The sequence below is a fragment of the Podarcis liolepis genome (assembly GCF_965112155.1).
Source record: "Podarcis liolepis genome assembly, chromosome: 14".
Classification (NCBI taxonomy): Eukaryota; Metazoa; Chordata; class Lepidosauria; order Squamata; family Lacertidae; genus Podarcis; species Podarcis liolepis.
In genome coordinates this window covers 2,269,244-2,290,085 of record NC_139569.1, presented here as the reverse complement: position 1 = coordinate 2,290,085, position 20,842 = coordinate 2,269,244, and the positions used below count along the sequence as shown (strand labels likewise).

The following is a 20,842-nucleotide window of genomic DNA, read 5'->3' as shown; positions in this document are numbered from 1 at the left end:
TGTTGACTGGCCGTGAAGAGAGATGTGTGGTCTGAGCCCCTTTCCAGATCAGGCTGCAGCAGGGATCTCTCAGATCAAGCACCGGCCTCGGGTTCAGGAGGCGACTGCCGGCAAACCACTTCTTCAATCTCAAACCCCACCCTGCAATCCGGAGGTAACACCGGCCTACTTTGCAGGGTTCCTGTAAGGGCCACCAAGGCACTGCGCAAGACATGCTCTAAATCAGCCTTTCTCAACCTGTGGGTCCCCAAATGTTGTTGAACTGCAACTCCCATCACCCCTAGCTAGCAAGGCCAGAGCTCAGGGATGATGGGAGTTGTAGTCCAACAACAATTGGGGACTCACAGGTTGAGAACCGCTGTTCTAAATGCTTGACAAGGTGCAAGGCGCTGAGTTCTGTGGGGCTTCTGAGCTTCTCCGGAGAATCCCAAAGGAGGGGTGTCCGTCCTCCCGTAATGGGGTGAACTCTGGCGCCCTGTCCCTTTGCTGTACACTCTCTCCAGTTGCTTCTCCCATTTTCGGAAATGCCAGGATCTTCTCAAGCAAAAGTTAGATAGAAGGTGACTTGGGCTCCCTTCATTACGTCCCTTTCCCCTGTTGGGGTGGCAGTAAGGCTTGAAGTGCCTGTATATTTATTTGATTGCATCAATATCCCACCTTTTCCTGAAAGTTGGCGCACATGGTTCTTCCCCATCTCATTTAACCCCTCACAACAACCCTGTAAGGGAGGTTGGGCTGGGAGGGGCAGAGACTGGCTCCTGAGTGAGCTTCGTGGCCAGTTGATGGGGATTCGAACTCTGGTCTCCCAGGTCCTAGCCCAAGGCTCTTAACTGCTGCACTACGCTGGCTCTCCCATGCAGGCACACAGCAAAGAGCAGCAGGCCAAAGCATAGTTCTCAACTTATTAGGATCCCCATGACTGCTATCCTGTGAGCAGCTTCCTGGTCTTTGCTTCTGACTGCATAGCTTCAAGCTGTAAGACACAATGAGCTTTAGGAGATGAAATGCAACTGTTAGCTTTCAATTAGATATGCAAACTGTCTTGCAAATAAGTGTCAGCTTTTAAAGTGTTAGGGTGAAGTAGGAACCCTATCAAAGAAAAAGCAAGCAGTATCCAGCCTTTGCCTGATTTATTTTTCCGGCTTCCTCCATGCCACAAACAAACTTGAAAGCCTCCTTATCTCCTCACTTGCCAGGGCACGGAAGATTCACCAGTAATCCCGGCCCCTCTTGACCACTGGCCACATGGACTGGGGCTATTGGGAGTGGAGCCCTTTTGGCAAGGATAGCCTGGTGACTCAGGCGCTGGTAACTGCCAATGGAGCTGCCCTTGAAAATTACCCAGAAGCTGCAATTAGGGCAAATTACAGCTGCCGGATCATTAACTGTTTCAAAGCTGGATAGAATTGTGTGTTTAACACAGAGAGGCTAAAGGAGGTCCATTGGTTGCCTGTTTGCTGCCTGTTCAGTGCCAGGCCAAATGCCAAGTGTTGGCACAGGGCCAGAAAGCCTTAAAAGCAGGAGCCAGATATCTGTAGGCAGGTCTCTCTGTGTCCTGTCCTGCCTGTGCCAGGAGATGAGACCAGTCAGTGGGTGAGCCAAGGATTGTAAAATGCACACCGTGTGTCCTTTGTCACGCAGGGATCACCGGGTGAGTCGCAAAATGTAAAGCCACACAAAAACAACCACAGAAATATTGAAAGCACGTAGGACCACAGGAAGCTGCTTTAGACTGAGTCGGGCCATTGCATTCACCTAGCTGAGTTATGTCTGCACTGACTGGCAGCAGCAGCCCTCCAGAATTTCAGACAGGGAGTCGCTCCCTCCCTGGAGATGCCAGCAGGATTGAACCTGCGACGTTCTGCATGCAAGGCGGTTGCTTTGCTACTGAGCTAAATCACTTCCTCTCAAATTCACAGTCCAGTTTTGTATTCAACACCACTCTATCCACCAGGAAGACTTACCTTATTAAGAGTCCTGGTAGTCCAGGCTTTGTTTGGTACAGCCTAAAGGGCCCTCCTGGTATACTCAAATCTCAGAGAAAGCTGCCTTGCACTGGGGTTGGACTAGATGACCCTTGGGACCCCTCCCACTGCAGTTTTGTGATTCTGTGAGATCAGCCTTGCCAGCCCTGAGTCCAGGGTTCCAGATAGGGGTTTTACCTGGAGACTGAACGCAGAACATTCTGCAGGCCAAGCAGTTGCTCTGCCTTTGTGCGATGGCCCTTTTCTAGGTCACAGGCAGGATAGGGCAGCAAGAGGCGCTGTGATGGGAAGCCGGATCCTCAGCTGTTTAGGACTCTGTATAGCGATGGGACTGGTAGCCAATAAGCAGCCAGGGGAGGGCAAAGGGCCCTCCTAGTGGTGGTATCCTGCCTCTCCTTGGAAGCATGTGTGGTGTTGGCACTTAGAATTTCAGCACCAAGACTGAGTTGTTTGCATTGGTCTTGGAGCATTCCTTTGCTTGGGATGTGTAACTCACGCTAGGTATTACTGGGGGTTTTTAGCAGCTGTGATTTAAACTGTCAATGTGGTTTGAGATGTTTCTTGTCTACTATATATTTTGGAGCAAGGCTTACCGGGCATGGGCCAGATACTCCTCAGGAGATACTCTTTGGGCTGGGCCAGCGCAGCACGACACCGGAAATTGCATCCGCGCATGCCCAGACGCCGGAAATAGTGCCTGCACAGAAGCGATTTTGGGCATCTGGGCATGCACAGAAGTGATTGCCGGAGCCGTGGAAGAGAGTCCCCGCACTGTGCTGTGCTGTTTTAGCGCAGTGCGCGGGGACTCACCGAGCAGGTGGCTTGGTTCGGGGGTGCCTCATGGGCTGGTTAAGCTACCCTCATGGACCGCTTCCGGCCCATGGGCCTTAGGTTGCCGACCTCTGTTTTGGAGAAGGGTTTGCCTCTGTTCTCTATGCACCTGGGCGCTTCTTGAGATGCCACCGCCAAATTTAGCACGAAGGTTCTCAAGATGGAGGAGCCAGTTTTTTGTCTGTATTTGGATGCCTTTGGCTGGAAGAGCAGGTGCCGGTGTGCATTTTTGGACACCATGGGTTGCCATTTTGAAACAAGATGGCAGACCGAACCCTTCCAAACTGCACAGGATGCCTTTGAAGGTAATGCCACCCAATTTTGTGTGGCAGTTCCCAAGATCGGAGAGCGGGTTTTATTGAACATTTGGATACCTTTGGGTGCCATTTTGAAACAAAATGGCGGACCAAAATATTTTTTAAAAAGGTTTCATAAAATTTCCAAGCATCGCCAGCTACTTTCTGCAAGAGTAGCTTTGATTCTGTTCCACGCCTGGGGTTCCACTGTGAGGAGCATCTGGGGGGCCACAGGCCTTTAGAAAAAGGGGCCCTTGGCAGCCATCTTTGTTTGCTGTGATGCTTCAGTGGCGCAGATTTAAGCTGCATTGCGCAATATGGATGGCCTTTGTGGACAAGTGCACAGGTGAAAGTCATTTTTTAAGCAGTGGTCTGGCTTACAAGCTTTCTGGGCTAGCAAAGCTATTGGCAGAATTGGGGTGTGGTTTTATTTTTTTAATAAAAAAATTGCTGATGCAGTTTCCCTCCGGTTACGTTTTTCCTTGCAGGGCTTTTGCCAACCAGAGGCCATGGCGGGCGGCTGCCTCAACGCCACCCATTTGCCCTCCACCCTCTTGACAAGAGCTGTTGGGCTCTCAGATTCTGGCAGATGTTAAATATTTGTCTGACGGGAGGAGGGAGGATTGGAGAACAAGGGCTGGATTGTGATGGTGGGAAGAGAGGCGATTTCGGAGCTTAGTTGCAGAGGGGGCTCGGTGGGGCGGGAGACGAGGCTCCTGTTTCAGTCCTTTGTCACTTTGGAAAACCAGATGTGATGGAGGATGGGGAGAGAGGGAGGGAGAGGTTGGTGGGTTGGACTGGGTGGAGAAATGTGGCTGTTCTCAGCTCTGCCTTCTTGTGAGCTGCTTGACAAACCTCTTTGCAGATGCAAAAGGGGGGCAGCATTCTTCCACCCCCCATTCCGTTGGAGGAGGAGGAGGAGGAGGAGGAGGGCTGTCAACAGCTGCTAACCATAATGACTGTGCTGTACACCCCCAGTTGGAGACAGCCATGCTTTTGCATTCAAGTGCCTGGAAACCTAAGGAGGGGAGAGGACCTCTGCAGTCACTGTGAGAATTGGATGCTGGACTAAATGGGCCACTGGTTCTCTCCCAGGGAGCCAGGCCCTTTAAGTTGTACCAAGTCTGGGCTACCAGTCCTCTTAATAAGGTAGCCATCTCCCAGTTAGGCAGGCACTGGCAATGGTTAGCTTTGGATGCAAGGTGTGAAAGCAGGAAAGGGAAAGGGACCCCTGACCATTAGGTCCAGTCGTGGCTGATTCTGGGATTGCGGCGCTCATCTCACTTTACTGGCCGAGGGAGCCAGCGTACAGCTTCCAGGTCAAGTGGCCAGCATGACTAAGACGCTTCTGGCAAACCAGAGCAGTGCACGGAAATGGCATTTACCTTCCCGCCAGAGTGGTACCTATTTATCTACTTGCACTTTGATGTGCTTTCAAACTGCTAGGTTGGCAGGAGCTGGGACTGAGCAACGGGAGCTCACCCCGTTGCAGGGATTTGAACCACCAACCTTCTTATCGGCAAGTCCTAGGCTCTGTGGTTTAACCCACAGCGCCACCCGCATCCCTTGTGAAAGCATTGGTCTCTCTCTGTTTATTGCATTTATCTCCCCCTTTTTCTCCCAAGGAGCTCAAGGTGGTGTACATAGTTCTCGTCCTCCCCATTTGCCCTCACAAACAACCCTGTGAAGTAGGCTAGGCTAAGCGTGTCTGGCTGGCTGTCTTGCCAAATGCAAGGCGGTTCTTTTCATAAGATTCAGGAGCAATACAAACACAAGTGAGTGAGAAGGTTAAAGATGTTGCTTTCTAAACAGCAAGCATTATATACATTGCCAAGCATGCACTTCGATCTGCCACTGGGAAGCCCTCAAGAAGTGGCCAAGTGACCCCTAGGTAGCCTTCGCTTGCGCGGCCCTTCGATCAGCCCATGCACTTGTTTCTCAGAACTATGCCCCCAAACCACTGGATTTATAGATACTAACTTGTTAGCCTACATGCCTTGCCCGACTAGCTAGTGCAGATTATTAATTAGCTAGCCCCCTCTTCAAAGAAGGTCAGAAGGTACCCATCACTATCTGCTTCTTCCTTCCACCAGATTATACATTAAAGGCTGCTCTCAGCCATCAAAGAACTTTAACAAGAGATAGAGAGGGGCATTAAACAGAGGCAGGAAGGAGATGACCATGTCAGATCACTAAACTCCTCAAACTACACTGGAACTACACTGGCTTCGAACTCCTCAAACTACTCTGGCTTCCAAGGTCCTCCAGTGACCTTCATGGCAGAGTAGGAGATTGGGACCCTTGGTCTCCTGGGTCCCAGTCGAGCACTAACCACTACACTACACTACTGCTCTCCCTCCCTCTCACTGTGTGTGTGTGTAGAGAGAGAGAGATGCACAGATGAAGCAATGTTGAATACAAAATTGTATTGTGAATTTTAGGGAAATTTGGCTTGGATCTAGGGGTTTCAAAATCATCTCTTAAAAACAGGCCTGGGCACGTCAGCTTTCCCAAGGCAGATAAAGCAGCATACCAGCTATCTAGAAGAGATAGCACAGACCTCAGACATCATGTTTGGCCTGTGATGAAGGAAACCGTCCCTGTTTCTCCATCTATCTCATGTGGTTCCAAGGCATAATCTGAGCCCCTGGTCTTCAGCTGGGGGTTCAAGACTTTGGGAGTGTGGCCTGAGCCAAGATGGGTCACAACAGGAGCGCTGCCGTGCAAGGATGTGGCAAAAGATGAAGAAACGTGTCTCCAAAAATACACGTTTGGGTTAAAAGTGGGTTTTGGGTCTGAAGAAGGTACTTGATCTAAGCCTTGTTGGAGCTCTGGAATTTTCCTCCTCCCTGTCTGTGGCAGCCAATGTGTTGAGCTCTCAATTCCTACTTCTCTGGCCATTAGCTCAGCTGGCCAGGGTTGATGGGAGGTGTTGAGGGGCACCCTGTTGGCTCTCGCCACTGTGGCACAGAGGGCATACCCAGTTTGGGAGATGTGTTCTAAAGGGGTGAGAATTGAGTTGCACTTCGGCATGTGAACATCGGAAGAGCCCGCTGCTGGATCAGGCCAGTGGCCCACCTAGTCCAGTGCCCTGTTCTCACAGTGGTCCACCAGGTGCCCCAATGGGAAACCCTCAAGGAGGACTCATCTGGGCTTCAGAGCACAACCATCATGGCTGGTAGCTTCTCTTCCTTGAATTTGTCTCATCCCCTTTTAAAGCCATCCAAGTTGGTCACCATCGCTGCCTCCAGAACGCGGCAGCCAGACTGGTGACTGGGAGTGGCCGCAGAGACCACATAACACCAGTCCTGAGAGATCTGCATTGGCTCCCAGTACGTTTCCGAGCACAATTCAAAGGCTTGGTGCCGACCTTTAAATAGACTCGGCCCAGTAGACCTGAAGGAGCATCTCCACCCCCATTGTTCTGCCCGGACGCTGAGGTCCAGGGCAGAGGGCCTTTTCAGTGGTGGCACCCGCCCTGTGGAATGCCCTCCCTTCAGATGTGAAGGAAATAAGCAGCTATCTTATATTTCAAAGACATCTGAAGGCAGCCCTGTCTAGAGAAGTTTTTAATATTTAATGCTGTATTATTTTTAACACTCGATTGGGAGCTGCCCAGAGTGGCTGGGGAAACCCAGCCAGAAGGGTTGGGGTATAAATAATAAATTATTATTATTATTACTCCTGCAGGAGGGAGTTCTGCAGTTTCACTCTGCCATTTGTGAAGAAGTCCGTTATTTTTATCTGCCCTGAATCCTCCAACATTCAGCTTTGTTGGGTGATTAGCTGCTTCAGGGGGGTGGGGGGGTGTTTGCTTTTGGGAGCAAATGGGGAACGATTCCAGTAGATCCGTGCAGTACAGCAATACAGACGCTGCGACGCCCCTGCAGGTCTGTTGGACTACAACTCCCACCAGCCCCTGCCAGCGCAGCCATTGGCTTAGAATGGCGGGGGTTTGCCCCCTCCACCTCCTCCTGGACCACTGGTGTAGGGGAGGGGCTTGTGCTGTTTGGCTTCTCCCTAATCAGCTTGCTGGGTGTTAATTAACTTAATGGCTAGGAAGCTATCAGTGCCAGCCTATGATGGCAGCAGCCTCTCCTCACATGGGAGGGGGTTGCTCTCCAGCTGAGCAGTGTGTGAGGCTGATGGGAGAATAATGGACCATAGGACTGTAGAGTTGGAGGGGATACCAAGAGTCATCTAGTCCAACCCCTTGCAATTCAGGAGCCACAACCGAAACATCCCTGATGGGAAGGAGATTTGGGGTTGGAATGTCAAATATTTGGCCAATAGGCATGAATGAGAGACTTTTCTGTCCCTTGTGAAACAGGCTGTGTATGTGGGTGTGAGAATCTGACTTGGACTGTGATGGCTGCAGTTGGTTGAATTTCCCTGACACTCTCCCCATGCCATCATGTCCCCCACCTCCTTTATTAAAATAAACCTTCTATGCCACAGGTAGGCAACCTAAGGCCCAGGGGCTGGATCCGGCCCAATCGCGTTCTCAATCTGGCCCATGGACAGTCTGGGAATCAGCGTGTTTTCACATGAGTAGAATGTGTGCTTTTATTTAAAATGCATCTCTGGGTTATTAGTGGCGCATAGGAATTCGTTCATTCCCCACCCCCCAAGCATAGTCCGGCCCCCCACAAGGCCTGAGGGACAGTGGACTGGCCCCCTGCTGAAAAAGTTTGCTGACCCCTGCTCTACGCAAGAGGAGGAGGCACAAGGTCTGGCTGTTTGTCCTGATCTGCTACTCCAGATAAGACAAGCCCTTGTCCCTCTCCCTGTTGCAATGTTGTAAATACCTGAGGTCCATAAAGTGTGGCCTTTCCTCTCCCCCATCCCACCCCAAAACTCGCTTCTAAACTTGGGTGAACCTTTGCTCTCTGGAGCAAGCATCCAGACCTTAAAAAGGAGTTGCCTTCTTTAAGCCATTTGCCTGGCAACGCTGCCCCTCAGTTTGAAAGCCCTGTGATGGGAAGAAGGAGGATCGCCTGTCCTGACAGATGCCTTCACACACACCCTCTCTTCCCCCCTTTCCTGTTGTGATTTGAGGATTGATTCCTTTGTCCTCCGTCCTCCCCTTTCCTCCCAAAGGTAGGCAGAAGAAACGCCAAGAGAAAAGCAATAACCCACAGCTCCGCCATGGCCAGTAAATAGCAGTTAGCAATTCCTTGCAATGCAATCTCTGCTCCCTCTCTCTCTCTCTCTCTCTCTCTCTCAGAAACCAGAGAGTTTGTTTCCCTCCAGCTCATCTTACCCAGCACTGAATCAACAGTGGCGGCTTGTGCTCTGAGCTTGCAGCTGGGACCCATTTGTTCTTCTGACTGGGTTTCCCTCCTCCCCTCCCACAAGCAGGGGGGGAAATAATTTTGTTCCGCACTTTGATTGAAGGCAAACCTGAAAACTCTCTTGCCGAAAACTTCCATGCTCACCTCTCTTGTCGCTAGTAGGGTTGTGCATTGTGGTTCACTCTAATCCAGCTGTTCCTGAACTGGGGGGGGGAGCATTGCCCCCCTTGGATCCATGAATTTATCCCCAGTGCCCCCAGCTCTGTAAAAAAAGCATTATTCAATATCATGGTTTGCAGGAAGGCGATAGCACAATAAAATTCAAGGCAGTGACAGTTAATTGCACACTTCTTCAAAATCTAATTGAAAGTACTGTATTTAGTTTAATGAAATTGAAGGAACTTGATCCATGACGCCAGCTATTGCCAATATTTGTTTTACAAAATATTTGTATACCGCTGTATCGAAACAGGAAAAAAGTTTTTAAAATCGCTATCTTGTGACAACTCAGCGTTGTAAATATGAACAAACGAGATCCCAAAGGAAATGGCCTTGAAAGCGAGAACAACAGTAAAAAATTGAGACCCCCTGCTTTAATCCATGAAAAGCCTTTTGTGCCTCTGGGAAGCAGTGCCCAATTCATTGGTGATGGAATGACTAATATTCAAATGGTTACACTCTGAATACTGGAAAATCGGGATTTCGTTCTGCATGCATAAGAGGTGAATGTTCTTCCATTCTGTGCCTGCTGGTCCCTCTTCTCAATGTGAGATGAACTCTGTGATCAGTGGTGACAACAGCACCTCTTTTCGCCAAAAGGCCAGAGTGGGTGTGCCCATGCCAAAACCGAATTATGCACGGCCACCTCATTCCAGCTCTCTGGCTAGTGTAAACGTATCATACCCATTTGGGTTGCACAACGTGTCCCTTATTGTAGTGGTTGTGGTTCCTTGGACTGGGAGCTGGGAGATAAGCACGCCTTGGGATTCTTTGTGGCAGGAAAGTACCCCAGGTGAGAGGGAATTCCGTTCAGGTGATGCCTCAGCTGGTGAAAAAAGGATGGATCTTTGCATCCTCTTGAGGTAGATCAGATGTCCTGGCAGGTGATGGAAAGTTCGCAGAAGAAACGTGTGCAGAGGGGCAGTCTTGTGATCCCTGCATTTTGCTATTGCAGATAGGTAGTATTCAGAATGCAATTGCGTTTCGAAGCTGGAAGTTTTCAATAGCCGTAAAGCAAGGGCTGCAGTTCAGCAGTGCACTGGCCTCTATTATCTCTTCTCCCCCCCCCCCTTTTTCCATTTTTCTACTAAAACAACGGTGTTCTCTTTGCCTTTCACACAGTTGGGACAAAGGGGTTTGGGAGAGCCTTAAGCCTCTGATTGGCTGCTGCTGGGAATGAGATGATGGAATCCTGATCTTAATCCAGAGAGGCTGGTCTGTTGCCATATTGTTGGGCTTTCTTTAGTCTGCATCTCTGTGTGTGTGCCTGCCTGGGGAAGGGGATGCACATTGGAACATGGGAATGATCAAGGACCCTCTGGTTTCCTTACAGATTTTCCATTCATGTGCAGTTGGATGGCTGCTTGCACAGGCAGGGCTTCACTTTCCCTGCCACCCCCCACCCTGCAAATTAATTCCATGTCATGTAATGTATGGACCCTTTATTCAATTGTTGGTGGTGCACCGTAATAGGAATGACATGGATTTGCGGTAGGATCCTGCTTTCAGCTGCATTGGATTACCCTGAGGTTCTTCATCGCCTTTCCGAAATATCAAGCATTGCAAAAAGAACTTCGGAAGTGTGTGTGTGTGTGTGTGTGTGTGGTGTGTGTGTGTGTGGAGACCATGCCTTTTCAACAGATCAAAGCTCTAATATGATCCAGGACTGTGGAGGCAGCGGTGGACCATTTGGAGGGACTGGCCAGGAAGAACACAAGACACACACACACACATGGGCGCCAGGACACACATGCCATTGTGTCTCCGATGCGCACACCCAAACATTGCCCGAGCATGCATGCAATTTCTTCACCCTCGGTTCCCCAGCGCAGTTCCAAAGGACGCTGTTGGTGGGTGGCCTTTGTCTGGAGCAGAAAAGGGGATGAGATACTTGCCCATCATCTCTCCTAATTAGTAGCGGAGCCTGGCAGATGGCGAAGGTCTTTGGAGCATCTGCCCCTCATTACGGCCGAGCCCCCTCCCCTTTAATGGGACGCCACTTAGGATAGAAGAAGGATGGACTTTGGGGAGAAAACAGAAACAGGTTCTGGGTGGGGGGTGGGGAAGCGGCTCTGGGGTGGGCTGCTCCTCCCCACAGGAAGTGGGGAGGCTGTTCAGCATGCTGGGATGAGCTTGTGGCAGCAGCTGGCTGCCATTCAAGGCTGGTGGCTCTGGGAACGGTGCTGGTGTCAATGGCTGTGCGAAGCAAGGGCTGACTCAGCAGGAGGGCGTGTGGGGTGGGTGCCCTCTAAAGTGGCTCTCTTTGGGGCCCAGAACCGCCTCCTAGCTTTCAGCAACAAGGGAAGACGAAGTGGGTTCTGCAACAGGGTTGCAGGATGGAGAGCTTCCATTCAGAATTATCCCTGAGAAGAGTCTGGAGGAGGTTTTTGTGGCCATTGAGGACGCTCTGTTCTCCACGGGCTGTTTGGGGAGTTCTTCTTCTCCCTGGGATTTTTAAAGAAAGAAATAGCACAGGTACTTCTGAAAACTTTGAAGCTCCTCCTGAGCAGCGTCAGAAACTCAGATATATAAGATAATCACCAAATGGCACCTTCAACCCAGGTTGGGATCACCTAGGCACCCTACTGGCACAACACATCAAATAAAATAATCCAGACCAAAACAGATTCAAGCTTCAAGGGAAATCACTCAGATCCTTTAAGTGACATTGTGCTTTCCATATATTTATTTCGTAAAACATATACAATGGTACCTCTGGTTACCTACTTAATTCGTTCTGGAGGTCTGTTCTTAACCTGAAACTGTTCTTAACCTGAAGCACCACTTTAGCTAATGGGGCCTCCTGCTGCTGCTGCTGCGCTGCCGGAGCACGATTTCTGTTCTCATCCTGAAGCAAAGTTCTTAACCCAAGGTAATATTTCTGGGTTAGCGGGGTCTGTAACCTGAAGTGTCTGTAACCCGAGGTACCACTGTACACCACTCGATTTTAAACAGACAACAACAACCCCAGCAATCTCAGAGTGATTCGCAAAGAGAATGAAACAATAAAATTATCAGTAAATATAGTTCAGAGCAACTATTTAAAACATTTTTTAAAAAAGAAGCGGCAAGAGACTAGAAACAGATTAAAACATGCACCACGATTCCAGATCTCTGGGTTTGTGGGCGCTGCTTGCAGTTTCTGGTTGAGAGGAAAGTGTTAACTGGAAGTTTGGCTCTCCTTCCTGGCTGGCTGTTGGGGGTTGATGCAGCAAGGCACCTTCTCCTGTGTGAGCCCCTGAGGCGGAAAGCCTTGGCTGCCTGCCGTTCCTGTCTGAGTCCGTTTGCCAGATGTTCACCTTCCTCTGCCCCCGCCCTTCCCTCCCCAGCGCTTCCTGTGTGGAGCAGGGCTCTCCCCAAAGCGGCTCCTTTCCTCTCCCCCCTTCCCATCCAGCCTTCCTCTGCTCCTCGGGTCCCCATGACGCAGAGGGTGTTGCACGCTTCTCCCTCTTTCCGCACCAGCCGGTTTCCACCCGGCGCAGCTGAGCGTGACTCTGCAACCGCCCAGCCCTTTCCCCTTTAGCTACAGGGGAGCCCATCCAGGAACACACCTCGGCCCCTTTGCAAAATGTGGGAGGTGAGTCTTAGAATCAGAATTGCAGAGTTAGAAGGGACCTCCAAGAATCTCAGCTCAGGCATCCATGACAGATGGCCATCTAACCTCTGCTTAAAAACCTCCAAGGAAGGGGAGCCCACAACCCCCCAAAGGGAGTCTGCTCTATTCTCAGAAAGTTCTTTGTGATATTGAGCCAAAATCTCCTATTTTGTCATTGGAAGCTATTGGTTCAAGTCCTACCCTCCAGAGCAGGAGAAAACAAGTTGATTCCATCTGTGACAGCCCTTAAGATCTTTGAAGATGGCTCTCTTATCATCCTCCATCTTCTTTTCTCCAGGCTACACAAACACAACATATCCAGCTCCTTCAACCATTCCTCATCAGGCACGGTTTCCAGACCCGTAATCATCTTGTTCATCCTCCTCTGCAAACCTTCCAGCTCATCAACGTCCTTCTTAAATCGTGGTGTCCAGAAGTGGACACAGTATCCCAGGTGTGGTTTGACCAGGGCAGATTCGAGTGGTGCCCTGACTTCCCTTGGTCTGGACACTAGACTTCTCTTGATGCAGCCTAGAATAGCATTAGCCTTTTTTGCTGCTGCATCACACTGTGGACTCATGTTCAGTTTGTGGTCCACCCAGACCCCCGGATCCTTTTCACTAGTAAGCCAGGTCTCCCCCATCTTGTATTTGTATAGCTGTTTCTCCCTGCCTTACATTTGTCTGGAGTCTGTCAGGTTGCCCAAGACCTCTATTCTATGTTGAGCAGATGGAAGCCTACAAGAACAGCCCTGAGCAGGATCAGACCACTAACACAGCATCCTGTACCCACCCCAAGGCAAGGCAGCAAGAACTCTTGCTAGAATCCTGCCTTCTGGGTTTCCCATAATAGGCACCTGGCTAGATGGGTCATTGGCCTGATCCTGTAGCCAGGTTCCTATGTTCCCTGAAGGGGGTGGCATTCAGGAGCATGCTAGCTCGGAACAGGGGAGGTTCCTTTTAGCCTAGAGTGACATTGGCACCCATCTTTTCCATGACTTAGCCCCGCACTGGAAGCCACCGGAGCCAGCACCCGCCTTCCATCTCATGTGCCAGTGAGTTTGCTTATTTTTGGGGGGCTGCCTGTCAGCTGGATGACCCCAAACTCCTCCAGAGGCAAGCTGGCACAGACTACTTGCTTGCTCTGGGGACCTTGCTTGAACAAGATGGCAGGACTGTGGCTTGGACGAGGAAGGCGGGAACAGAGGCCTCCAGAGGCTGTAGGACTCAAGAGCCCATCATCCCTAGCTTGTGTGGTCAAGGGTGATGGGCATTGTAGTTCGGTTTGCTAGAAACCGCAGGAAGGGAGAGTACTGGTACAGTGGTGCCTCGCAAGACGAAATTAATTCGTTCCGCAAGTTTTTTCTTCTTGCGAGTTTTTCGTCCTGCGATGCACGGTTTCCCATAGGAATGCATTGAAAATCAATCAATGCGTTCCTATGGAAACCGCCTTCAGACCAGGTCCGGGGACAGTCTGTCCCCTGACCTCTTCTGAAGGCTGGGGGGGACGGACAAGGGCTTTTCTTCCCACCCCCAGAATTTTTAAAAACCCCGGGACAACGGAGGACTTCTCCGCTGTCCGGGGCGATCTTAAAATGCTGGCGGGCGGCATTTTAAAATCTCCCCGGGACAGCGGAGGACTTCTCCGCTGTCCGGGGCGATTTAAAAGCCTCTGGGAAGGCAGGCAGGGGGGACAAAGACTTTCGCCCCCCGCCAGCCTTCAGAAGAGGTCCTGGACCTCTTCTGAAGGCGGGCGGGGGGCGAAAGTCTTTGCCCCCCCGCCTGCCTTCAAAAGCCGTCCGGGACAGCGGAGAAACGCGCTGCGTTTCTCTGCTCTCCCGGGAAGGCCGGCGGGGGGCAAAAGTCTTTGCTCCCCCCCACCTGCCTTCAAAAGCCGTCCGGGATAGCAGGAAGCGCTTCCCTGCTATCCCGGACTGCTTTTAAAATGCTGGCGGTGGGGAGCAAAGCCTTTCGGCCCCCGCTGGCCTTTCTGGAGCTCTTCTGAAGGCCGGAGGGGGGGAGGCTTTGCTCCCCACCGCCAGCATTTAAAAGAGGTCCCCGGAGATTTCCCTATGGGCTTTCTTCTTGCGAAGCAAGCCCATAGGGAAATTCGTCTTGCGAAGCAACTTGCAAACGGAAAACCCTTTCGTCTTGCGGGTTTTCCGTCTTGCGAGGTACCACTATATGTCTGAATCCCACTTGCTGCTTTGCCATAGTTCAGCCACTTAGAAATCAAGATGCTGGACTAAGTGGGCCATGGGCCTGATCCTGCAGGCTCTTCTTGTGTTGTGGATATCTAGAGCAGTGTTTTTCAACCTTTTTTGGACAAAGGCACACTTGTTTCATGAAAAAAATCACGAGGCACACCACCATTAGAAAATGTTAAAAAATTTAACTCTGTGCCTATATTGACTATATATAAAGTAATTATCTTGAATGGGAATCAAATAAACACAAAGAAAGTATTTTATAATTACTTTATTATGAAATAGTTAGTAAACAGAGATATGAAAAATTATAAAATACTTTATTCAGTGTGCAACCTGGGCCTGTTTGGCTGAACACAAAGCTGATATTCTGGCTGGAATCGAAGAAAGACACACACGTAGCTCTTCGTCAACAGCTCTCAGTCTCTCTCTGTATTTAGTTTTTATAGCAATCATGCTTGAAAAGCTCATCTCACACAGATATGTAGTGGAAAATGGGAGCAATGTCAAAATAGCTTTGTTTGCCAGAAGGGGTAACTCCTTGGCAGTATCCAACCAAAAACTGTCCAAAGGTAGATCAGCAAATCTTAGCTTGAAACCACGATTTTGTCTCAGTTCAGTTAGTTCCTCCTGCTCCTGTAAAGTCATGTCCTTTCCACCAACTGATGCTGAGCTATAAGGATCCCTAACCCAGTCAAGGCATTCAGTGGAGACTGAAGAGAAATAAAATGACAACTTCTCCGGTCCTCCTGGTGACTCGAGTCGCGACGTCTTCTTCTCTCCGCTGCTGCGCACACTGTGCTCGGGCGGGAAGGAAGTCGGAAGATGATGTCCTACTGTGATAGGTCCAGGCTGGAGTCTGGACCAATCACAGCCCGGACATCAGAAAAGTGGAGGGTGTCCCCCTGAGGAGCACCAATCGGCGCCCCTGCTGGCTGAGGGTGGGGTCAACCCCCCCCCCATACCCAAGACACAGTCCGGCGCCCGCCTAGTGGGCGAAAATCTGATTATTTTTTTTAATCTTTCAAATTTTTCCCACGGCACACCAGGCAACATCTCGCGGCACACTAGTGTGCCACGGAACAGTGGTTGAAAAACACTGATCTAGAGGGCACATGTTCCTCACGCTTGACTTATGAAGGGTGGCTGTGTGAGCTGCGTGTCTTAAAAAGCTTTGCCTCTTAACAGCGTGGGGTGGGGAAAGTGCTGTGTGTGTGTGTGTGTGTGTGTGTGTGTGTGTGTGTTTTGAAAATCACAATGTGCCCAACTTGGACTAGAACCCCATTTCCTGCCACTGCTCTTCTCCCAGCTCCTGGGGAGCAGCAGGTGGCAAGCAGGCCACAAGCTGTTGTCCGGTTAATTTCGGCTGAGCTGCAAATCTGGGAATGAGCCTCGTGAATTATCATATTATCCACCTGATCGCACAGCTGGCTCATGCTGGCATTGGTGGAGATGCCAGCCCTGCAGGGGCCGCCGACACTCTTGACGAGGGTGAACTTAGCTGGAATGCGAGGCCTTGGGAAAAGGGGGAAGCAGCTGGCTTCGCTTGAGGACCTGGGGGCTGGCAGTCCCAGGAGAATCGCTCGGAATTTTCTCAGAATTGCAGTTGCTTCTACATAGTTACCAGCAAACTGTTGAAAATCCTGCAAAGTAGTCTGTCTTGGGAGCCTTTGGTGAAACAAAAGATTTCTGAAAGTGCAAGTTTTCAATGCCAGCTGGATCACCTCTTTGTGTAGGTCAGGTTTCCTCAGCCTCGGCCTTCCAGATGTTTGAGACTACAATTCCCATCATCCCTGACCACTGGTCCTGCTAGCTAGGGATCATGGGAGTTGTAGGCCAAAAACATCTGGAGGGCCGAGGTTGAGGAAGCCTGGTCTAGGTTGTTGACACTCTCAAATAATTCTTAATAGGTTCACAAGGAAGGACTTCTTGTGAAGATGTGCATTCCCAGGTGAGGCTCACCCAGTGCACTCCAGGTGTGGTGATCTCTGCATTTTCCCCAAATCCCGGAAACTTGACTGCAGGATTTGTGCTTGTGATGGGAGTGGGCGCCCCTGTCTCCAGGGAAGGCCAGAAAGCCCTCTGCCAATGTTGTTATAGACTTGGTACCATGGGCACAGTGTTACAAACTTAGATATATAATCTAGGCATCAAATGGCTTCTTAAACCAAGGTTACAGTTGCCAAAACAGAATGTCTAGTTGCCATTTTGGTGCCAGACGGTATATTTTCCCAAACAACATTTTGGTTCCTGAAATTTGTTCTGATTGGGCAGATACAATTTCACAGAGTTCTGCAGGATGTGCTGTTAGTGTGGGGAAAGAGGCAAGATATAGATGGTGGAGATGTCAGGCATCATCCTGGCACCCGAGCATCCTCACTTGGTTGCAAGTGGCTGATAGACCAGATTTCGAACGCTGCATAGGTAGGACCAGAAGCGTAGAGTCCAGGAGAACTGGTCCAGGAGGACACCATTGTCAGTGGTATTGAAAGCTACAGAAAAACAGGAGCCAGGTTGCACTCCGGCTGCCCTGCTCTCTGCAGAGGTCGTCTGTTAGGGGCGGCCAATAGGAACTCAGTCGCACAGCCAGGCCTGAACCCAGATTAGGATGGATCTAAATAATCTGTGCCACAATAATAATCTTTCCCCATTTGCACCTGCAAGACTGTTGCTCCAGTCCAAGGGCTCCAGGGATTGTTTCTTTCGGAGTAGCCAAACAAGGGGGTCTCTTCTCGCTGTATATAAAATTGTGTGAGGTTTAAGTTCCTGCTTAATCGACTTTTGGGAACTATGAGCTGGTTTGACTCTGGAGAGGCGGCTGAGCTTGTTTTGTTGAGTCCTGCGTCAAGGAGTAACCAGCAGGGCTTCCTCAGCTGGGCTTGTAATTGCTCTGTTCCCCCATGGAATGCAAATGCACGATTGCGTCCTCGTGCTCCCTCCAGGATATGATTATATGGCCCCACAGAGCCATTCCTGCCAGAGACTTGCCACGACTTGCCCCAGAGAGTTGTACTTGGGAGGAAACCTGGGGCGCCAATTCGGACCCAGGAGCAAAGTGGAAAGCTCTGAGCCCGGAGGGCTTGTTGCTCTTGCGAGTCACGTTCCTGAGAGACTCGTTCCATTTCTGCACAGTTCTGCATCTCGCCCCTGCGGGGTTTGTTTTCTAGCCCACACTGGGGGAATCATAGAACGGTGGCCAGGCCAGGCCAGCTCCCCTGCAATGCAGGAATCACAACCAAAGTATCCATGGGCTCTTTCCGGGTCTGCTGCAAACCCTCTGCATGTTTGTGGCATTGCATGTCAGGAAGATCTTTGAGATGCCTGTTGGTGCTGACCTTGAAAGCCCTAAATGGCCTTGGTCCACTAGACCTGAAGGAGCGTCTCCTCCCCCATCGTTCTGCCTGGACACTGAGGTCCAGCTCTGAGGTCCAGCTCTGACACTGAGGTCCAGCTCTGACACTGAGGTCCAGCTCTGCCCTGTGGAACGCCCTCCCACCAAATGTCAAAGAAAACAACAACTACCAGACTTTTAGAAGACATCTGAAGGCAGCCCTGTTTAGGGAATCTTTTAATGTTTGATGCATTACTGTATTTTAATATTGTGTTGGAAGCCTCCCAGAGTGGCTGGGGAAACCCAGCCATATGGGTGGGATATAAATAAATTATTATTATTATTATTATTATTATTATTATTATTATTATTATTATGCCTGCTTCTCCACGCCAGACCAATCTAAAATCTAAACATCTTTTACAGTTCATTATAGATATTTTCCCAGAATCCCACTATCTTTTTGCACTCCCACCACACATGTAGAAAGGTTCCTGCCCCGTTGTTGCATCTCCAACATACATCACTACAGTTTTTGGTACAGAATTGTACATAATTGTAGTGTTGGAAGGGAATCCCTAGGGCCATCTAGTCCACGCACACACACACACACCTGTGATGTGTGCCATTTGCACAGGAGGGCGATCCAGCTGCTGTGGCCTCATCCGGCAGGGATGCTCCTAACAGATATTTGGGGCAGAGCAGCTGGATCCTCAGCCCTTCCCTCCAGGATCCGGCCCAATATGGTTTCTGGTTTGGAATTCCTGTGTCGCTGTGAATACGGCCGACAAACATCCTGCGCTGCGGGGGGAGACCAGAGGACCCTGTGGCCGTTCGATGCCCCAGCCTGCCCCTTCTCTGCAAGTCTCCCTTCCCACAGCTTCCTTCAGCCCTTTCAGGAACTGGTAAAGACAAGTTAAGTGTCTTATCTCTCCCTTTTCTTAATTGCCGCTCTTGCGTGGATACCAGACGGGAAATCACCCGACTTCTCTGGAGGCTCCGCCTGACCTTGGCAAGACGGGTAATTAAAAGTCTGACTCTGCCGTTATCGGCAGATGCGCTCCAACTTGGAGAGGCATCACAGGGAAATAAAAGCAATGCTCTTCTGGCTCTAGAGGAGGTCTGTAGGGGAAGAGGGCTGCAGGCTGAGTCCCCAGAAACTGCAGGCAAGGGGGAGGGGTGTCCCCCTGCCCCCCGAAACGGTGGAGAGAGCCGCTGCCAGTCTCTAGGCAATACTATTTATCAATTATTATTTTTATTTGTTGCATTATTCTATCCCACCTTTCCTTCTAAGGAGCTCAAGGTGGAGTACCTGCTTCTCCCCCTCCTCGTTTCCCTCCAACAACAACCCTGTGAGGTAGATTAGGCTGAGAGGCAGCAACCCAACTACCAAGGTCATACCCGGTGAGCTTTGTGACTGAGCAGGGATTCGGACTCTGGTCTCTCGCAGGTCCCAGTCCCAACACTCTAACCACTACACCACGCTGCTATATAGGGCAAAGATCTGACACCTCCCTGTGTACATTTTTTAAAAAACGCTTTACATTTCCTCGGAGGAACCACCCACAACCCCAAGAAAATGCCACACATTTATATTAACCAGTGAATCACTTAAGAGGAACGTGTTTTGCAGATGTGCACTGTTGTGGCGTGCTAGAAGGGAGCACAGCCTTTTGGAAGTTGTTAGGAAACCTTGGCAGATCACGGCTGAAACAGCTGCTTGGGCATGAATCTCCCTTTGTCTGGGGGGCAGAAGCATTGAAGCCACTCTGGCTGGCAGCTGGAGGGACCCCCCGGGAACCTCTCGCTTTTCAGACTCCATCGAGGAAGAATGGCTAGTTGGGAAAGGCGAGAAAGAAACGGACATGGCAAATATAATAGCCACCCCTTCATTGCAGGGAGGAGCCTCATCTGCTGCAGCAGCACAGAATGTGGCTCGGGCTGTGTCAATGTGACTTTAATTTTCCCGTCTTAGAAGTGGCTTTATGTCAATAACAACAACAACAACAACATTTTTAAATTATTTATACCCTGCCCATCTGGCTGGGTTTCCCCAGCCACTCTGGGCGGCTCCTAGCAGATTAAAAACAGAATAAAACATCAAACATGAAAAACTTCCCTAAACAGGGCTGCCTTCAGATGTCTTCTAAAAGTCAGATAGTTGTTTATTTCCTTGACATCTGCTGGGAGGGTGTTCCACAGGGTGGGCACCACCACCGAGAAGGCCCTCTGCCTGGGTTTTCCATCACCCGCTCCCCGGCCATTTTTGCCCGCAGGTGCCAGGAACTGAACCAGGGGCCTTTCTGTATGAAGTGTGAGCTAGTGTTGCCCCCCCCCCCGTTAAGGTTTCTGCTTTTGTTAAAACCAAGCTTCTAGTCCTCATGGTATGTCTGAAAGGCATTGAGCAGCACCTACATTGGAAGCTGGAACAGTCAGATATTTGGGATGTGGTGCCTCTGCCCTTCTGTGACAAGTGAAATAAGAAATAATTTGCAGATGTTCCTAAATGTATAAGAGCCTCAGAATCCGACGCTTCTCGGTATGAATTTCTTGAAGTGTCCGATGCACCCAGAGCGGGGAGGAGCTGGCGTGTCAAGGCAGGCGGCTGTCTTTCTGGTGCTCCAAAGGCAGCGACAGGAAATGCGCCTCCCGTCCTCATGGAAAGGTGGATGGTGCAAACACAGGGTGGAGGTGCTGCGAAACGCCTGATGTGCAAAATTGGTTTGCCAGGGCAAGGAAGGAAGGAAGGGAGCGAAGCTGTGTGAACAATTGGGATGCTGTTGTGTAAGGGAAATGGAGGAGAAACTCGGGAGCGAGTGTTTCTTCTTAATAGTGTTTTATATCGTTATTAAATTTGTATACCACCCCGTGCCCATAGATCTTGGGGTGGTTCACAATGTAAAATTACAATTTGAAAAAGACAAAGTACAAGGTGTGACCGGAAGTCAGGCAGTGAGAAATGTTCGAACATACAATTGGCATCGGAAACCCACGAAATGCTCACAGTTGTGTGGGGAGATGAAGCTGTAACTCGAAAGGCCATGTGTCAGTGGTTTAAGCGTTTCTGTGAAGGGCGGCAAACCAT

General features: G+C 50.2%; 1 protein-coding gene across 2 annotated transcripts in view; it reads left to right on the top strand.

Annotated features, from left to right (window-relative positions):
* The window catches only part of FSCN1 (fascin actin-bundling protein 1), a 43,015-nt gene that overhangs the window by 6,163 nt on the left and 16,010 nt on the right, over positions 1-20,842 (top strand). The gene's annotated exons all lie outside the window — the stretch shown is intronic.